Here is a 17,428-nt window from a genome sequence, read left to right on the forward strand (position 1 = left end):
TCGATCTGCTTGGGTTATATTTCAACCCTGCCACAGATCCTGGCAAAATAATAATACTTGTATCCTTAAATATATGTAAGGCTTGAGTAACGCAATTAATGAATTAAACAAAGAAAAAAGGTTTGAGTAACAAACCCTAACCCTGCGTACCTGTGTATCTTCCCGTAAAAAAAAGGAATGGGCGAGAGTGACTTTGGCAGTCGATATCTACGAGTGTTGAAAGGATGGACGCTGTGCATGCGGCAAAGTGCGGGGCAAGAGCAGGTCGAGTAGGTGTTGTCTTGATCCGATTCGTGGCCTCGGGCAGGCCGCTTGTTGAGTGAGCTGCGCGCGCGGGAGGAGGAGGATCTGTTCGTTACTCCGACATTGTTAGATATTGCAATTGGCGATCATCCAACGAGAGTAAGGCTTACAACGTGTTGGAAGAAGTGGCAGATATCTGGACTCTCCTCCGCCAGGAAATGAATTAAACAAAAAAAAGAGAGAAAAAAACTATTCCGCCAGGAGTGTGAAGAGGGTGGGTCGAGTGACATATTAAGATTCCGGATAGATAAGCGCCCAGCCAGGAGGGTAGTACTTACGAGGTCTGGGGACGGCGGGAATGATAAGACGTGGGCACCGTGGTGGGGGTATAGCCACCTATGACTGGAAAGCATGAGTGTGCGTGGAAATGCAGCGCCTTTGGCTGGGACGTTTCTGTCGGTTTGATGGGTCCTTTGGATTTCTCTGCGTATACAGTTCAATGCCTCAAGCGACAAAGCACCGCCCAGCGGGCGTGGTATTACAGTCTCTAGAAAGCTAGTCTGGTTGGTCAATGGGTTGTTTCCGAGGAGCTGATCAGCGTGACTGTTCTCTGCGGTCATGCCCGTAATAAACCGGCACCCCGAGCTTTTTTGTCTGTTGTGTCCAACTCATTCGTCACCCTACTCTTGACAGGCTCAAGAAGAGTATCCAGAAATGGCGATATATACCTCCCATGAAGCTGGTTGATCTCGATGCCCTTCAATACGCACGACGGAGGACAAATCAGAGACAAACAAACTATTGTATAGCTAGTCCTCATCTAGACCAGCGCGAGACAGCCAAGAGATCTCGTAGTGGTGGAAAATCGATTCAGCAACATCCATACAAAGGGAAGCCCCTGGGGCCAACTACTTCCACGCAGCAAGGCCAGAACTCGATCAAACCCCGGATGGCAACAGTCGAATTCGAGTGATACCTCATGACTGCACGCGATTTCCGACTAGCACGTGATGAATACACATGATCTCTGTAAACTTCGCGTACAACTTGAAGTTTGGTGTATGGGAGAGAATGATTTAAGTGTGGTTTGAACACGTGACCTTGACGGAGGATGTGTTTTGTAGTGCGAAGAAGATACTATTGCGCCGCTAAAGTTCCAGCGACAATGTGGGTGTTTGAGCGCTCTATATATACAGATATTCTAATACCACGTGATCCCCTGATTACATAATCCCTGACACTAAGCCTTGTCTGAATCCCTGTTCCTTCTATGAGTCATCCCTTATACATGAGTAATTCCATACATAACCGATGTCGCAATGCCCTATTTCTACACTTCCCCCTCACTTGCCAACATCGTATCAATTCTGACAATTTTTTGGTGAGCTGGTTTCGGTAGTCCTTTGGTCATTATGTCTGCAACATTGTTTTTCGGTTGGGACATAGAGGAGTTTGAAGGTTTCGGCTTCGAGTTGTTCACGTGTGTAGTGATAGTGAACGTCGATGTGTTTGGACCCGGTCGTGGATACGTGGGTTCCGACAGAGTTCGATAGACCCTGTGTTGTCGGCGTGGATGTTGTATTGGTATTGTTTGTTGGAGTTCGCATAAGGCGTTGCGAATCCATACCAGTTGTCGAGCTGTTAGGGACAGAGCCATATATTCGGCTTCTGTTGTTGAGACGGCGACTGATTTCTGCTTCCGGCTTCTCCAGCTTATGGCTGATTTTTCCTAGTCTGAACACGTATCCTGAGAACGATTTTCTGTCATCTAGGTCTGAAGCGTAGGAACTGTCTGAGAAACCATCGAGTGTTCTAGTGTTTTCCTTTTGGGTAGAACAGGTTCCAGTCCTTGGTTCCGTTGAGGTATCGGAGAGTTCGTTTGGCTGCTCGTAGGTGGTCCTCAGTTGGGCATGAGGAGTACTGAGAGAGGGCGGTAACGGTATGGGTGATATTCAGGTCTGGTTGCTATGCTGGCGTACATGAGTGATCCAATTATGGAATTGATACTCAGTTGGTTTCTCGATTTGATCTTCTGGTTCTCCTTTACGAAGACTCAGATTTGGTTCGAGTGGTGTTCCAACTGGTTTGCAGTTATTCATTCCAAATTTGTCTAGGATTTTGTTGATGTATGCTAGTTGTGACAACGTGATACCGTTCTTTGTTACCGTTATTTCTATTCCCAGTAGGAATTTCGCATTACCGAGATCCGTACATTCGAAATCTGCCTTAAGTAGTTGTCTGATTTTGTTTCTGAATGGGGAGTCGGGTCCGAATATCATGATGTCGTCAACATACACCGATATGTATAGTTGGTGTTTCTTATGTATGAAGACACATGGGTCGAATTTGGCTGGGATAAATCCTTTCCGTTGAAGGGAGTCTGCTAGGCAAGCGTACCATTCACGGGGTGATTGTTTTAGTCCATATATGCATTTTCGAAGTTTACAAACCTTGTAGTCCTGCCTGTAGCCTTCAGGTAGTTCCATGTAGATTTCCTCCTTAAGTATACCATATAGGAAGGCTGACTTGACGTCCATTTGTTGTGGTATCCAACCGTTGTGTGCGGCTAGTGCAGGTAGGAGTCTTAGGGAATCGTATCGGGCAACGGGGGCGAAGGTTTCATCGTAGTCTTGATACTGTACTTGGGTGAAGCCTTTGGCGACGTATCTAGCTTTGTATCTTTCGATTGTTCCGTCCGCGTTGTGTTTTACCTTAAATACCCATTTTCCTCTGACTACTGCTCGGTTGGTTGGTCTGTCGACAATGTCCCAGGTGTGGGCCTTGTCGAGGGCGTCTTTCTCTGTCTGTATTGCCTTCTTCCATAGGTGTTGATCATCGCTTTTCATTGCTTGATTGAAGGTGGTAGGTTCAGTTACTAGGTGTACCCGATGTATGGTGGAATCCAGGTTGTCGTACTGGCTTTGGAGCTTTGCTTTGTCCTTTTTGTGGTCTAGACTGGCTGCTTCCATTGCTAGTTGCTTGGTTTGTTCGTCCATATCTTCATCGGCTAGTATCTCTGATACCTCCTTGTCATAGGTGGTTCCTAATTCCGATATTTTCAGTCGGATTTCCTTCCTTTTCCCTTCGATATCAAGTGCTGCTTGTTTCTCCGTTCTTTCACGGATGCGATTCGATCTTCTTGTTGTGACAGGATGCGGGACTTCAGAGATTCTTTCTCCTTTTCGGTTGTTGGTTTCCAAGGTTTCGATTTCCTTGGTGGTTCCGGGGGAGGTGATTCTGTGTTTTCCTGATTAGCTTCGTGTTTATTACTTTGTTCGAGGTGACGTCCAGGAGTGGGCCTCGTAAGCCCGGCCCCCAGTCTACTTGCGTCTGTTTCAAGGTCTTCTTCGAGTGCTGACGATTCGGGTTCTTGATCAGGCCTGTCTTCTGATTCATATCCGTCGTCTGTTGGTGCAGGTGCCGCTTCTGGTTTCAGGATAGGGGTGTAGTCGAGTTCTACGGAGACTTCCCCTGATTCAGGAGGGGGGAATGTGACATCTCGACTTACAACTAACCTATTTTGTGATCCTATCCAGGTGCGGTAATGTTTGGTACTGTCTGAGTATCCGACGATGATTCCTTCGTGTGCTCGGGGTGCTAGTTTGCTTCCTGCTGGCCTAGAGTTTTCTGGGATGTGAACATAGCATTTCTTTCCGAATGGTTGAAGGTGTTGGATACTCGGCTTTGAACCTTTCAGGGCTTCGAAGGGGGTCTTTCCCTTTAGCGTACTGTGGGGTAGCCTATTTTTGAGGTAGACAGCTGTTGAGTATGCTTCACCCCATAAACGATTTAGGATGGTCCATGATCATGCACCTGACCATTGTTGTTATCGTCCTGTTGAATCGTTCTGCAACTCCATTTGATTCAGGAGTGTATGGGGGAGTCTGTTCGTGGACTATTCCTTGTAGGTTGAAGTAATCCATTGTGTCTTTGTTGACGTATTCACCACCACCGTCCGTTCTGTATCTCAGTATTGTTGTATTGTACTGTTTCTCGATTTTCGTGACGTAGTCTTTGATGGCTTTTATCGCATCGTCTTTCTGTTTTACAGATATATCCAGGCGAAGCGGGTATAGTCGTCAATGAAGGACATATATTACAGGGCTTTTCCTTGCGATTGTGTGCCGAATTTTCCAGATAGGTCAGAGTGGATTAGTTCGAATGCTCGCTGGGATCTTGTACTAATTGGTGCAGGTTTTTTGTGCACACTTTTTGATAGTGCGCATTGACTGCAATGGAATGTTTCTGGTTTGGGGGGTAGCTTATGAATGTCTTCGTACAAGTTTTCTAGTGTCGCAGGGTGGCCTAGTGCTTGATGGCATTCAGAGTAAGTGGTCAAGCGAACTGTATTGCTAACTACTTGTACATTCCAAAGTCCCTTATCCAATTTCGCCCAAATTATTCCTTTCTTTTCTTTCGTGACCAATTTGTTTCCTCCTCCTGACTCTGTTCTAAACCCCTTTTCGTCGAGTATTGTTTCTGAGACCAATCCCACATTTCCCATGGTTGGGACCAGCAGCACGTCGGTGAGGACAACGGTGGATCTATCTCCATTGGGAAGGTAGCATTCGAAACTAGCGCTTCCCAATCCGGTGACAGCGTGGATGGTGCCGTCGGCTGTTCGGACTGTGCTGGTGTGAGAACGGATGTTGAAAGAGTTGGTCTTTGAAAGGTGTTACGTGAGAAGTAGCTCCAGAATCAAGGATCCAGGTAAGGGGCAGAGAGGGTGAAGTATCGGTGCGTACCATGCATACTGTTGTGGATGATTCGTTGATAACTACCGACGCTGAGTTATCTCTGCCTGGTCTCCTTCTGTTTGAATCCCTTGTCTTGTTCTGTTCTTTGAGCTTTCTACACTCCTTGTACTCGTGGCCCTGGTACGGGTTATTCCGTTTCTTGCACCAGGTGCATTCCTTGCCGTTTGGTGTTGGGGTACTCCTGGTATGAAGTACCCTGTTGTTGCCAGTGAGAGGGGTTTCCTCTTGTAGGTTTTGTAGCCGTTGGCGTACATCTTCGTATGTAACATCCTGTTTGGTCTGGATGTTATCGACGACGTTGCTCATCGACTTCGGCAGTGAGGCAAGTAGGAATGCTGCCATTGCTTCGTTGGATTTGGTGAGGGGTAGCAGGGCCTGAGCGAGTTTGTGGTCGCCGCTCTGACACCTGGTTTTGAGAGTGTTCCAGTTCGTGTTGAAGGTCTCGAGATGCTCGGTTAAGTTACCGTTGTCTTGCATCTTCGTGTCTAGAACACGGCTGAGGAGGGTGATCGTCGTGTTTGGTGATACGCGATCGTAGAGGTCTTTGAGCGCCTTCCATGCGTGGTATGCATTTTCGGCGGAGACGACCGTTGGTTGTATGTCTTCGGCTACAGCTCCGATGAGAAGGCTGTGCATTTGTTTTCGGGCCTTTTTAATTTCGGCCTTGGTGAGGTCTGTGTCATCTTCTGAGGGGTTTTCGATGCTCAATGCTTCCCACCAGTCTGCTGCATCGAATGTAATCCTCCAGGCAGCCGCCCAAGTTTGGTAGTTGGATTGTCCCTTTAATTTTGGGAGTCCATCAAACTTGATGCGAATGTTACTGGGACTCGTGTTGTCTGAGGACTTAACCTCCACGGCCTTGGATGATTCTCCAGCGTCAGACATGGTGTTGTATGAAGTGTAATTGAGTTAACCGAATGTGGCGAGTGTTGTGCGGATTTTATTTGGCAAAACCCGGGCTCATAACCTGAAGTTTGGTGTATGGGAGAGAATGATTTAAGTGTGGTTTGAACACGTGACCTTGACGGAGGATGTGTTTTGTAGTGCGAAGAAGATACTATTGCGCCGCTAAAGTTCCAGCGACAATGTGGGTGTTTGAGCGCTCTATATATACAGATATTCTAATACCACGTGATCCCCTGATTACATAATCCCTGACACTAAGCCTTGTCTGAATCCCTGTTCCTTCTATGAGTCATCCCTTATACATGAGTAATTCCATACATAACCGATGTCGCAATGCCCTATTTCTACACAACTTGCTTGATTTATTACTAGATACAAAAATAGATCCTTTTATACTAATAGGCACTCTACCAAGGCGGTTTATGCATCAATTGATTCACTAACTGTCGTGAGTTGGGTAAAACCGTACGGTCGATGCATTATCGATATATTATTGATTATTTTACTGATGATAATATACCATGAACACATTTACTGACGAGTTTTGTCTGGCAAGCCTTCAGGAAAGTCTTTGGAGAACACATTCAAGTTTACTAATACATTTACGCATCTATTCGTCCGATGAACACATTGAACAACCTAAACTGTTACGTTACCTACCAATTATGGCAGTCCCACAAAACCTAAGCGCTAACGACTTTCCATACAATTTTCCAGATGATATTCATAACGATATCAATAGGGCGGGTGATCGACGATCATGTAGAAATTCGTCTGAAAACTCGTTTATCAAAGCATTAGCGGTTAACTTTAGTAAATACAGCTATTAACTTGAATATGTTCTCCGATGACTTTCCTGAAGGCTTGCCAGAAGAAACTCGTCAGTAAATGTGTTCATGGTATATTATCATCAGTAAAGTTGTCATATATGCGAGTGTTTAAATCTGCTGCGTGACAAGGTATTTGACATCCCTCTCAATTTTGGACTTAGGAAAAGTTTTATTCATCGTTTAGGTGTACGCGATTCTACTCTGTGATAGATATACTAGTAGCACTGATCAATTGCCTCAACATATCAACGTACAACTGATAGCTGAGGTGGTAAGTCGTGGGGTACTACTTAGGCACAATAGTACAAGTTCGATCCCGGCCCCGACATTATATTTTATTTTAATACCTTAGAAATTCAGAACACATTTGTCAAGGAATTAACCCCCAATTTAATGCCGAATCTACTGATTGATTAACTGACGAATTAACTACTGTAATACATAAACTCAGCAGTAAAATCGTAAAGTGGGACTGGGGATGCATTTGCCGATGTATTATACAGATGCATTATTCTGTGAAAAGAGGGAATGCATTTACCGATGCATTATCACGATACATTTCCCACCGCAGTAGAGGCAGGCGGCCAAGGCCGGTCAAAGATAGGACTTTGTGCGTGCGTGCGGGTGACGGTTTGTGACCGCACCCGCTAGTAGGAACCCTTAGTATGACCTTAGTTCCAGCGCGCGCCCTAAGCCCTACCACATCTCACAGTGATTCGTGGCTCGAGTGATAATCTGTGCTTAAGCTTTACTGAACGGATGGGTGGGCGTAACTGCGTCGCTAGAGACTTTTATAACTTCCGGATAGTGTATCACGAGGCAATTGACTGGGTTCTGACAGATACCGGGGCGCTGACAAGACAAGACGAGAGACGATCAGCCCTGGGGATGGAGGTCTCGAGACAAACTTTGACACTTTTCTGACCTTTTTTTTCCTTGGCTACCTGAATACTCTTGATACAGATACGGTTCAAGGAGGAGGGGAAACAGTAAATAGAGTCTTGGTCTTTTACTTGCGTTACGTAGAATAATTTCAAAGCATTCCCGGCTCCAAGATCACATAACAAAAGTCTTGGGACTTTGACGAGACTCGGCCATTGTCTCGAGACTTCCAGGAGCGATGACACAGTTTAGAGAGTAGAAGATAAGACTGCGAGACGTACCTAAACTCCGCCTCAACTTAACCCGTGGCCATAATTACTGTGTCAATAACGAGCCTTGGTCCCGTGGCGGTGCTGTGGCCCACGCTAGTGGTCATCAGTTAGTAAAGGACAAATTTGGGCGAATGGTAGCAGAACGGAAGTGGCGAGCTAAAACGTATCCGACAGGCTGGTAGTAAGTGGGTGTTAGATGAGGAACCATTTAGCCTCGTTTTGTCACGGTAATCGAGTCGATCTATATTACTTGAGTGGTTATGGGTTTATGCGTTCATCGAGAAGTGTAGAGTTGTAGGCATGCAAAACAATATAATCTCCAGAGAGACAGTCGTCGCATCGGTGGATTGAGAAGAGAGGGAGGGAGAAACAACGGAGTGAAACATGTTGATTTATACACTTGTAGAGAAAGCAGAAGAAAAGTTAGGGGCCAAAATCTTGGTATAAGCTCCTATTTGCGAACACTATAAAATTACCCTAAGCCTACGGTTGGGGACGCCTTGAACCGAGGGTTACAACATTGGTTTCTGACGATCAACTCCCCAGTCAGGTAATTATTGAATCATTTTACCACCAGGGATATGCCAAGACTAACCTCTTGGAGCCCTTAAATACATTTAACGTCTTAATCGGGTAATTTATCACAAATAGACAATTATGGGAGTGACATTGATTGGATCCCCACTATACAAATCCCAATTTTTAGAAGATTAATAGCTCCACCACAACAAGAGATGAAATTAATCTGGCTCAGTCACGTTGCACAGAAGAAGCTGATCTATCAGATAGGAGAGGGAATATAGTTAAGGTGGTCGGGGAAAGTCGCTAGCGGTTGAAGTTGACCCCCAAAATAACTCCGGTTCAAGGCGTCCCCAGCCCAAGAAAAACGTGCAAGAAGGTTTTCGTCAGATGCCTATGTAGAGAGGAGATGGGCCAAGTATCAATCGTAAGCTTCAATCGTTTCTAAATATTTTACGAATGGCCTGTTGCTACTCGTCTGTCTCCGCAAAAGAGAGCGTAATGATAGCTCTACTACGGTGGGAAATGTATCATGGTAATGAATCAGGAAATGCATCCCCCTTCCGTGCACCATGACCAGAATAATGCATCCATGTAATGTATCGGCAAATTCATCCCCAGTCCCACTTTACGATTTTACTGCTGAGTTTATCATTTAAATTTCAGTCAATTGGGCAGTCAATTCATCAGTCAATTGGGCAGTCAATTCATCAGTTAATTTGTCAGTCAATTTGTCAGCCAATTTGTCAGCCAATTTGTCAACCAATTTATCAGTATATGGATCAGTAAATATAAACTTGAATACAATGTCGGAATCAAACTTGTACTATTTTTCTTAACTATCTCGCGTCATACCAACTAGGCTATAGCTATCGTTTGATATATTGAGGCAATAGATCAGTGCTATATCAACCACATGCTACTAGTAAAAGATGTGTACACCTACGAAATGCATAAAAATCTACTAAGTGCAAAATTAGGAGGGATGTCAAACACCTTGATGGGGATAATATTTCAAGACTCACATGTAAGGTGACTGTGAAATCACCTATCAGTAAAAAAATGAGTTTCTCCAAGATGAATTCCGTCACCCAGATGTCCAAATTTGTCTTTTGCCCTCAAAACCTTATCTGTTGCTATCAATGCCTCATCTCGCTGTACTTAAAATGCAACATGTCGTCTTTTAACACTTAGTAAGTATCCAAGATGTGATATCTTGTCTTTTAACCGCTAGTAAGTATCCTAAATATGAACTCTACACTTTTAAAGCCTATTGGGCTTCTCAAATATGATGGCTCACCTCTTGACTCCCAACCGCCTTCCAAAAAGTGACACACTGTGGCGGATTTGCCTAAGTCCCGGTGTTAACCCTGCGCTCGCTAACAAATATCATCAGATTTGACGTCTCGAGGATGCCACACCTGCTTACCTACCTGCCTAGCTGCAGACCTGCTGCCTTCCTGCCTCTCTACCTACCTTCCTCCTGATACCTACCTCGAAGCCTACCTCCTACTTACAATAACACTTACCTCGATACCTACCTCCTACTAGCAGAGATACCTACGTGTCCTGCTACCAGCAACAAAGCCTACCTCCTAACAGCAGTGATGCCAGTACTTACCTTGACACCTACTTCCTACCTGCATCCACAATACTTCCTACTCTATATTTTGACACCTGTACTGTAATGGGGGTGCTATTATGGGACACGGTTGTGACTTTGATCAGGTAGATAGAAGAGCGAACAAGTTATGAAGACACTCGTTTGGTAAGAAAGATAGAGTTTGTTTGTTTGATCACGTTCGAGTCTAGGAACTTCATAACTTGAAAGATTCTTCTCGCTAGTAAATATCCGTTGATGATGAGAGGCCAACCTCAGGCTGAGACAACACCGAGTTCTTTATAGAAGTGCGGCGTCCTTATTCAGATTCTTTCTTCTAACAGGCAACTTGCCTATCAATAGTCGGGGGCACAGTGACTATTTCCTATAAAGGAAATGAAGAGTTGCTACCATACCTCATACCAGTTTCTGTCCAAGTCAAATCACGCAATCTCAACAAAGAGCTGATCGGGATACTAAGAACTAGCGGAAACAGCCGAGCAGACAGCAATTGCTTATTTAGATTGTTTAGAATAGATTTGTGTTTTTGTAAAGCAAAGTTTTGCTTTAGTAGCTTGGGTCACACTCTTACTCTTCAAACATTCGCTGGGCTGAAATGGGAGTATGGCGGTCGTTTGACGTTCCTGGGGTTTTTTTTTTTTTTTTTTTTTTTAATTCATACTCGCATGCAACCTGTTGGTTATGGCTGAGCACTCAATCTACAGTACAAGTACAGGGTTTAACCCTTTATGCCTACTAGTCGCTCCTTTCAGCAGGATGTGGAATACCCCAACCGGTTCAAGGCCAGCACTCACACCTAGCCACACTCCATCACCAGTCCGCATGTCCCATTTGGGCGCCGGGCACATGGAAAACTCTCCCCAAAAGCAGAAACCATCCCACAAGCCAAGACAGGAAAAGAACCCATAATTAATATCCCCTGGGTCACCGCCCCCTACAGGATTCGAACCTGCGACCTCGCCCACCCTCAGAAATTTCCTCATCGGGAGAACTCGGCCACCTGGAAGCCTACACACTCGGCCATCTAGGGGCGGAGTTCTTGGTGTTATACTAGAGGTCCAAAACCTGTTTTTGGAATTAGATTTTCTACCACATCCAGAGCACCACCAGGATCATTTCTGTTACCCTAAAGCACATTCTCCGGATATTGGCTGAGGAGTCCTCGCATCTCAAAGGTTGACTGCTAAGGTATGGTAATTTAGGTTTGGGATTAACTTTCCTGTTTGGCATTCTTGTCCTTCTGCCCTAGTTTAGTACAATCGACTAGCTTGACTTGTAATGCTCCTTCCTTGCGACGATATCTACCCTCCATACCCATGGAGGTAGGGGCTCACCTATCTCTGTCTTCAGCCGTTGATTAAGAATAAGCTGCAGTTACACTAAGGTTGTTGACTTGACTGATAGATTAGGTACTTTTGTAATAGTATTATAGTAGCCCTGTTATATGTACTGACACCGCTATCATGATAGACTGCTAAATAGTAGCAAAGAAACGCCCAAAATGACACCAAATATCGGCTAATTGGGCCAAGTCGACACCTAAATCAGCATCAAATATGGGCTCAAATCTACGCTCAAATCTTAGACTGACAATGTACGGAACCAACATCAGTTAAGCTCCTAATAGGTAGGTAGGTAACCAGTGTAACGGGGGTGCTAGGATGGGGCACGACCGTGACTTCGATCAGGTAGAAATGATAAAGAATGCGGACGAGTTATGATGGGACTCGTTCGACAGAAAGATAGAGTTTGTCTTTGTTTTGATCGTTATCTGTAGTCTTGGAAACTTAATAACTTTAAGGGGTCTTCTCGCTAGTAAAGATCCGATAATTATGAGAGGCCAACCTGGGGCATTACCGAGTTCTTTATAGAAGTTCGGTGCCCTTGTTCAGGTTCTTTGTTTCTGACGGCAAACTGCCTGTCAATAGTCGGGGGCAGAGCGACTATTTCCTATTAGGGTCGAGAGGAGTAGCTACCACACTTCGGACGAACTTCCGCCCGAGTCAAATCACGCAATCTCTGCCAAGAGCTGGTCGGGATCCTAAGAACTAGCGGAAACGACCGACCAGATAGCAATTGCTTATTCAACTTGTTTTCTTCTTAGAATAGATTTGGTGTTTTTGTAAAGCGAGGTTTGCTTTTTTCACGGATCGGTTGGTGGAGTCGTTGGGTTACGCGGAGTTGGATTAGTCAGGAGAATTCTATCGTGTTCTTTGGGTTTCTGTTCGGTTGCGCGGCGTGAGTCATTGGGATTAGTCATCGCAGGATTTTCTTGGGTATAATAAGGGGGCTCTGCCTCGCTTCGTTCCTGTTTTCCTTTCTCTTCTTCTTTTCCTTACGCAACGTCTTCTGTATCAATCTACTATACACTTGTTCGTACCTGGCATACCATACCAGGTAGAATCACTTCTATATCTACTCTGGTTATCAATATACACGCTGTTAATTCTCTTCTTCACGAAGACCTCTGCACCTCGCTTGACCTCGCTTGACTAACTCGACAGCTTCTACTGTCGCATATCGTACCCTGCGGAACACTCGCTATCGCCGCCCCTTGAGATTACGTTGCGTCATCATCCGCACCGTACGCCATGTCCGCCGCCGACCCACCTGCATGGGTCCCTCCCAATAATGTGGAGGAATTCAAACAGCAGTTCGAACAAGACCCCGCCGCCCTATTCGCCCACCTCGCCGAAAACTCCCAGCTCCGTATCGCTCAGCGAAACGAAGCTCGCCAACAACTCGCCGCCGCCAACGAAGTCATCGATAACCTGGAAGAGCAAATAAACCAGCTCAACCTGAACCTCAACATCGCCCGTGCCGCCGCCGCCCTCGCTCCCATCGCCTCCGCTCCCCAAAACGCCGCCCCACAGCCCAACGCCGCCCCCGCCTTCAGGTCCGAAAAGTTCTCGGACCCTGAGAAATTCGATGGTACCCGTTCCAAGCTCCCTGGATTTATCACCCAACTCCGGATGAAATTGGAAGTCAACGACGATCGGTTCCGCAACGAGGCAGCCAAGGTTATCTACGCTGTCAGCCGAATGGAAGGAAGGGCCCTTGACCAGGTCGTCCCTCTTGTCAACGCCAACCCTGCCGCCCCCTTCTCCTCCGTCGCCGCCTTTGTCGCCCACCTGGAAGCTTCATTCGGAGACCCAGACCCTCGAGGAACCGCCCGCCGCCAACTCGTCGCACTCAGACAAGGCAAAGGAGACTTTGCCACGTACTATTCCCAGTTTCTCCGCATTGTGGCCTACCTTGACTACAATGAGGGGGCAAAAATCGATGCTCTGGCCGAAGGACTCTCCGAGGACCTCAAGGATGCGATGAGTTACAGGACGGACAGGCCCAATACTGTGGAAGCCTACGCGACCACACTCATGACCATCGACAACCAGATCCGGGGCCGAAAGGCTGAACAAAAGGCCATCCGTAACACGATGGGCCAGTTTACCGCTCCCCCCGCTGCCGCGCACCCGTCCCACACTGCTGGAGGCCTCGCCCCCATGGACCTCTCTGCCCTCCAGGCCCGCTCTACTCAACGCCCCGCTCCCGAACAACGATACACCTTCGTCAACGGCCAACGCAAAACCTCCGCTGTCGAGAAGCAATGGAGGCGGGACAACAACCTCTGCATGTACTGCGCCAACCCCGGCCACGTTTTTGCCAACTGCCCCTCCGCCAACCGCCCCCGTAGCAATCAACCAACTATGAGGGGTGCCCTCCTCGCACCTGCCCGCACCACCGATGACCCCGCTCCCCCGCCGATCGCTAGCTCCGCCTCCTCTGAGTCGGGTTTTCACTAGTCCCGGGCTTGATCAATGGCCCCTGCCCGGGACCATCTAATGTTTTTCCTTTGTCTGCGTTCTCTATCTCTGGCTTCTCGGTATCGTCTGTGGAGGATAAGTTGGATGGTGATCATTTTGTTGCTTCTTGTAAAATTGTAAACAATAAAACTACCATTCAAACCTACGCCTTGATCGATACTGGTTGCTCTGAGTTCGCATTCACTGATGAAACATTCGCGCGCCATAACAACTTCCCTCTCCTTCCACTCAAATCACCTCGTGTCCTCGAAGTCATAGATGGCCGACCCATATCTTCTGGTCAAATCACCCACCTATGTTACTTGCCAATGTCTATCGACGCCCACCATGAAACTGTTCCTTTCTTTGTCACCAAACTTGGCTCCTACCCCCTTGTACTAGGAATCCCCTGGCTCCAGCTGCATGATGCCACTCTGCGGTTCAAGGAGAATACCATACAATTCAATTCCGAGTACTGCAAGAGCAAGTGCAACGCCTCCAAGAAAGCTGCCCCCCGTTAAAGCAATCGCTCCGCCACCTCCGCTTCCACCTTGTCAGCTCCGCCGCCCTCTGCCGCCTCGCGCCGAAGGGACAAACTTCGGATCTTCGGCACAACCATGGAGGAAATCGACCAGGCCATTGATAAGGCCCCGAAGGATGACTGGAGAACCAGAATACCAACACGATATCAAAGGTTCTATTGGTATGTTTTAACGAAGACCTCGCTAACGAAATGCCACCACGCCGGCCATATGACCACAAAATACCGCTCACGGAAGGGAAGGAACCACCATTTGGCCCGCTATATGGCATGTCCCGCGACGAATTGATCGTTCTCAAGAAGTACATACAGGATAACTTGAAAAAAGGTTCCATACGAGCCAGCTCCTCCCCTGCCGGTGCCCCTGTCCTATTTGTCAAGAAGGCTGATGGAACTCTGCGTCTTTGCGTTGACTACCGCGGCCTAAACGAGCTAACTATCAAGAACCGGTACCCCCTACCACTCATCCGGGAAACACTCAACTGACTATCCAAAGCAAAATGGTACACCAAGCTCGATCTCCGCCAGGGATACAACCAGATTCGAATGGCCGAAGGCGAAGAATGGAAGACAGGTTTCCGCACCCGATATGGCCACTTCGAATATACGGTAATGCCCTTCGGCCTCACCAACGCACCGGCCACATTTCAACACTTCATCAACGACTGCGTCCGCGAATACCTCGACCTATTCTGCACGGCCTATCTCGACGACATCCTGGTTTACAGCGACACCCTCGAGGAACACCAAGCCCACGTCGAAAAGGTCCTTGAAGCCTTGAAGTCAAACGGGATACTGCTGAAACCGGAGAAATGCGAGTTCCACACACAGAGTACCACCTACCTCGGCCTCATCATCGAACCCAAAGGCATCCGGATGGACCCCAAGAAAGTAGATACAGTTCAGAACTGGACAGTCCCCAAGACAGTCAAGGATGTACAAGCATTCCTCGGATTCGCTAACTTCTACCGTCGGTTCATATACGGATTCTCCAAGCTTGCTGCACCGCTAAGTGGACTGACGAGGAAAGACAGAACATGGGGATGGACAAGCGAAGCTCAAGCCGCATTCAACACCCTCAAAGAAGCTTTCACTACCTCCCCTGTTCTCACCCACTTTGATCCCGAGAAGGAAATCACTGTAGAAACCGACGCTTCGGACTACGTGTCCGCCGGCATACTCTCACAATACGATGACAATAATACCCTCCGACCTGTGGCTTACTTCTCCAAGAAGCACTCCCCTGCCGAGTGTAACTACGAAATTTACGACAAGGAACTACTGGCAATCATACGATCCTTCGAAGAATGGCTCCCGGAACTCGAAGGAGCCGCACATCCAATCGCCGTCATATCGGACCACAAGAACCTCGAGTACTTCATGAGTACCAAACAACTCAATCGGAGACAAGCACGATGGGCAGAATACCTCTCAAGATTCAACTTCGTCATCAAGTACAGGCCGGGGAAGCAAGGTGGGAAACCGGACGCATTGACAAGGAGATCAGGAGATCTCCCTGGAGAGGGGGATGAAAGACATCTACATCAGAGTCAGACCGTGTTGAAGAGGGAGAATTTGGAAACTAAGCTAAGTTTGTTAGCGGGCTCTTTATCAAATGAACCCGCTGAAAAGAACGCCTCACTGAACAAATTATTTGACGAAGGATACAAAGCTGACCCATTCCCACAAAGGATACTAGACATGCGAAGCAGAGGCAAACAACAGTCGAAGGAAATATCAATGGCCGAATGCAGTGAGAACGAAGGACGACTACTTTACCGCGGTAACCTCTACGTGCCTGAATACGACCCCCTGAAACTCCAAATTCTCAAGCTCTACCACGACGCTCCCTCTGCTGGACACCCCGGACGCGAAAAGACATTCGAACTCATCAGTAGGGACTACTACTGGCCTCGCATGCGGAAATATATTGGCCGCTATGTCCGGAATTGTCATACCTGTCGACGAAGCAAACCAAGCACCCACGGGAAACTCGGCGTACTCCGACCGCTACCAATACCCGAACAACCCTGGCAGGAAGTATCAATGGACTTCGTTACTGGATTACCGGAGAGTGAAGGATACGACGCAATCATGGTAATCGTCGATCGACTAACAAAGATGCGACACCTCCTACCTTGCAACACAACTGTTAACGCCGAGGACGTCGCTCGACTATACCTCCGAAATGTCTGGAAACTCCACGGCCTACCTACGCATGTCACCTCCGACCGTGGCACACAATTTACTGCCAAGTTCTGGAAGGAACTATGCAAACACCTCGGGATCGATGCAAGAATGTCCACCGCCTTCCACCCGGAAACCGACGGCCAAACCGAAAGGCTCAACGCTGTAATGGAACAATATCTACGACGCTACGTGTCCTATCAACAGGATGATTGGGTCAAATGGCTCGCTATGGCCGAGTTCTCTGCTAACAACCAGGTCTCCGCCTCCACAAAGGCCACACCCTTCTTCGCAAACTTCGGCTTCCACCCCCGGTTCACAGTGATGCTCAAACCTGCCGACAAGACGCCACCCAGCCTCGATGCCAGGGACTTCGCCGGGAAGATGTTGGAACTACATGAATACCTACGCACCAATATCCGAACGGCATAAGACCAACAAGAGCAAGCCACCAACGCGAAGCGAACCCCCGCGCCACAATATAATATCGGCGATATGGTCTTTGTTTCAGCAAAAAATATCCGCACTACCCGCAACTCGAGGAAACTCGACTGGAAGAAACTCGGACCATTCCCTATCAAGGCAGTTATCTCCCCATATGCCTACCGAGTCGACCTCCCCCGGAGTATGAAGATGCACCCTGTCTTCCATGTGTCGCTATTGGACCCCGCCGCACAGGACCCCGTACCGGGTCAGGTACAACCACCCCCGCCGCCTGTTATCGTCGAACAGGAGGAAGAATATGAGGTTGAAGAGATTCTGGACTCGCGGGAAATAAGGAATAACGGCCTGCAATACTTTGTTAAATGGACAGGATACACCGACCCCACCTGGGAACCCGCCGCCTACCATAACGACACCGCCGCA

Source organism: Morchella importuna (genome assembly GCF_003444635.1).
Source record: "Morchella importuna strain M04M26 chromosome Unknown Morimp01GS059, whole genome shotgun sequence".
Classification (NCBI taxonomy): domain Eukaryota; kingdom Fungi; phylum Ascomycota; class Pezizomycetes; order Pezizales; family Morchellaceae; genus Morchella; species Morchella importuna.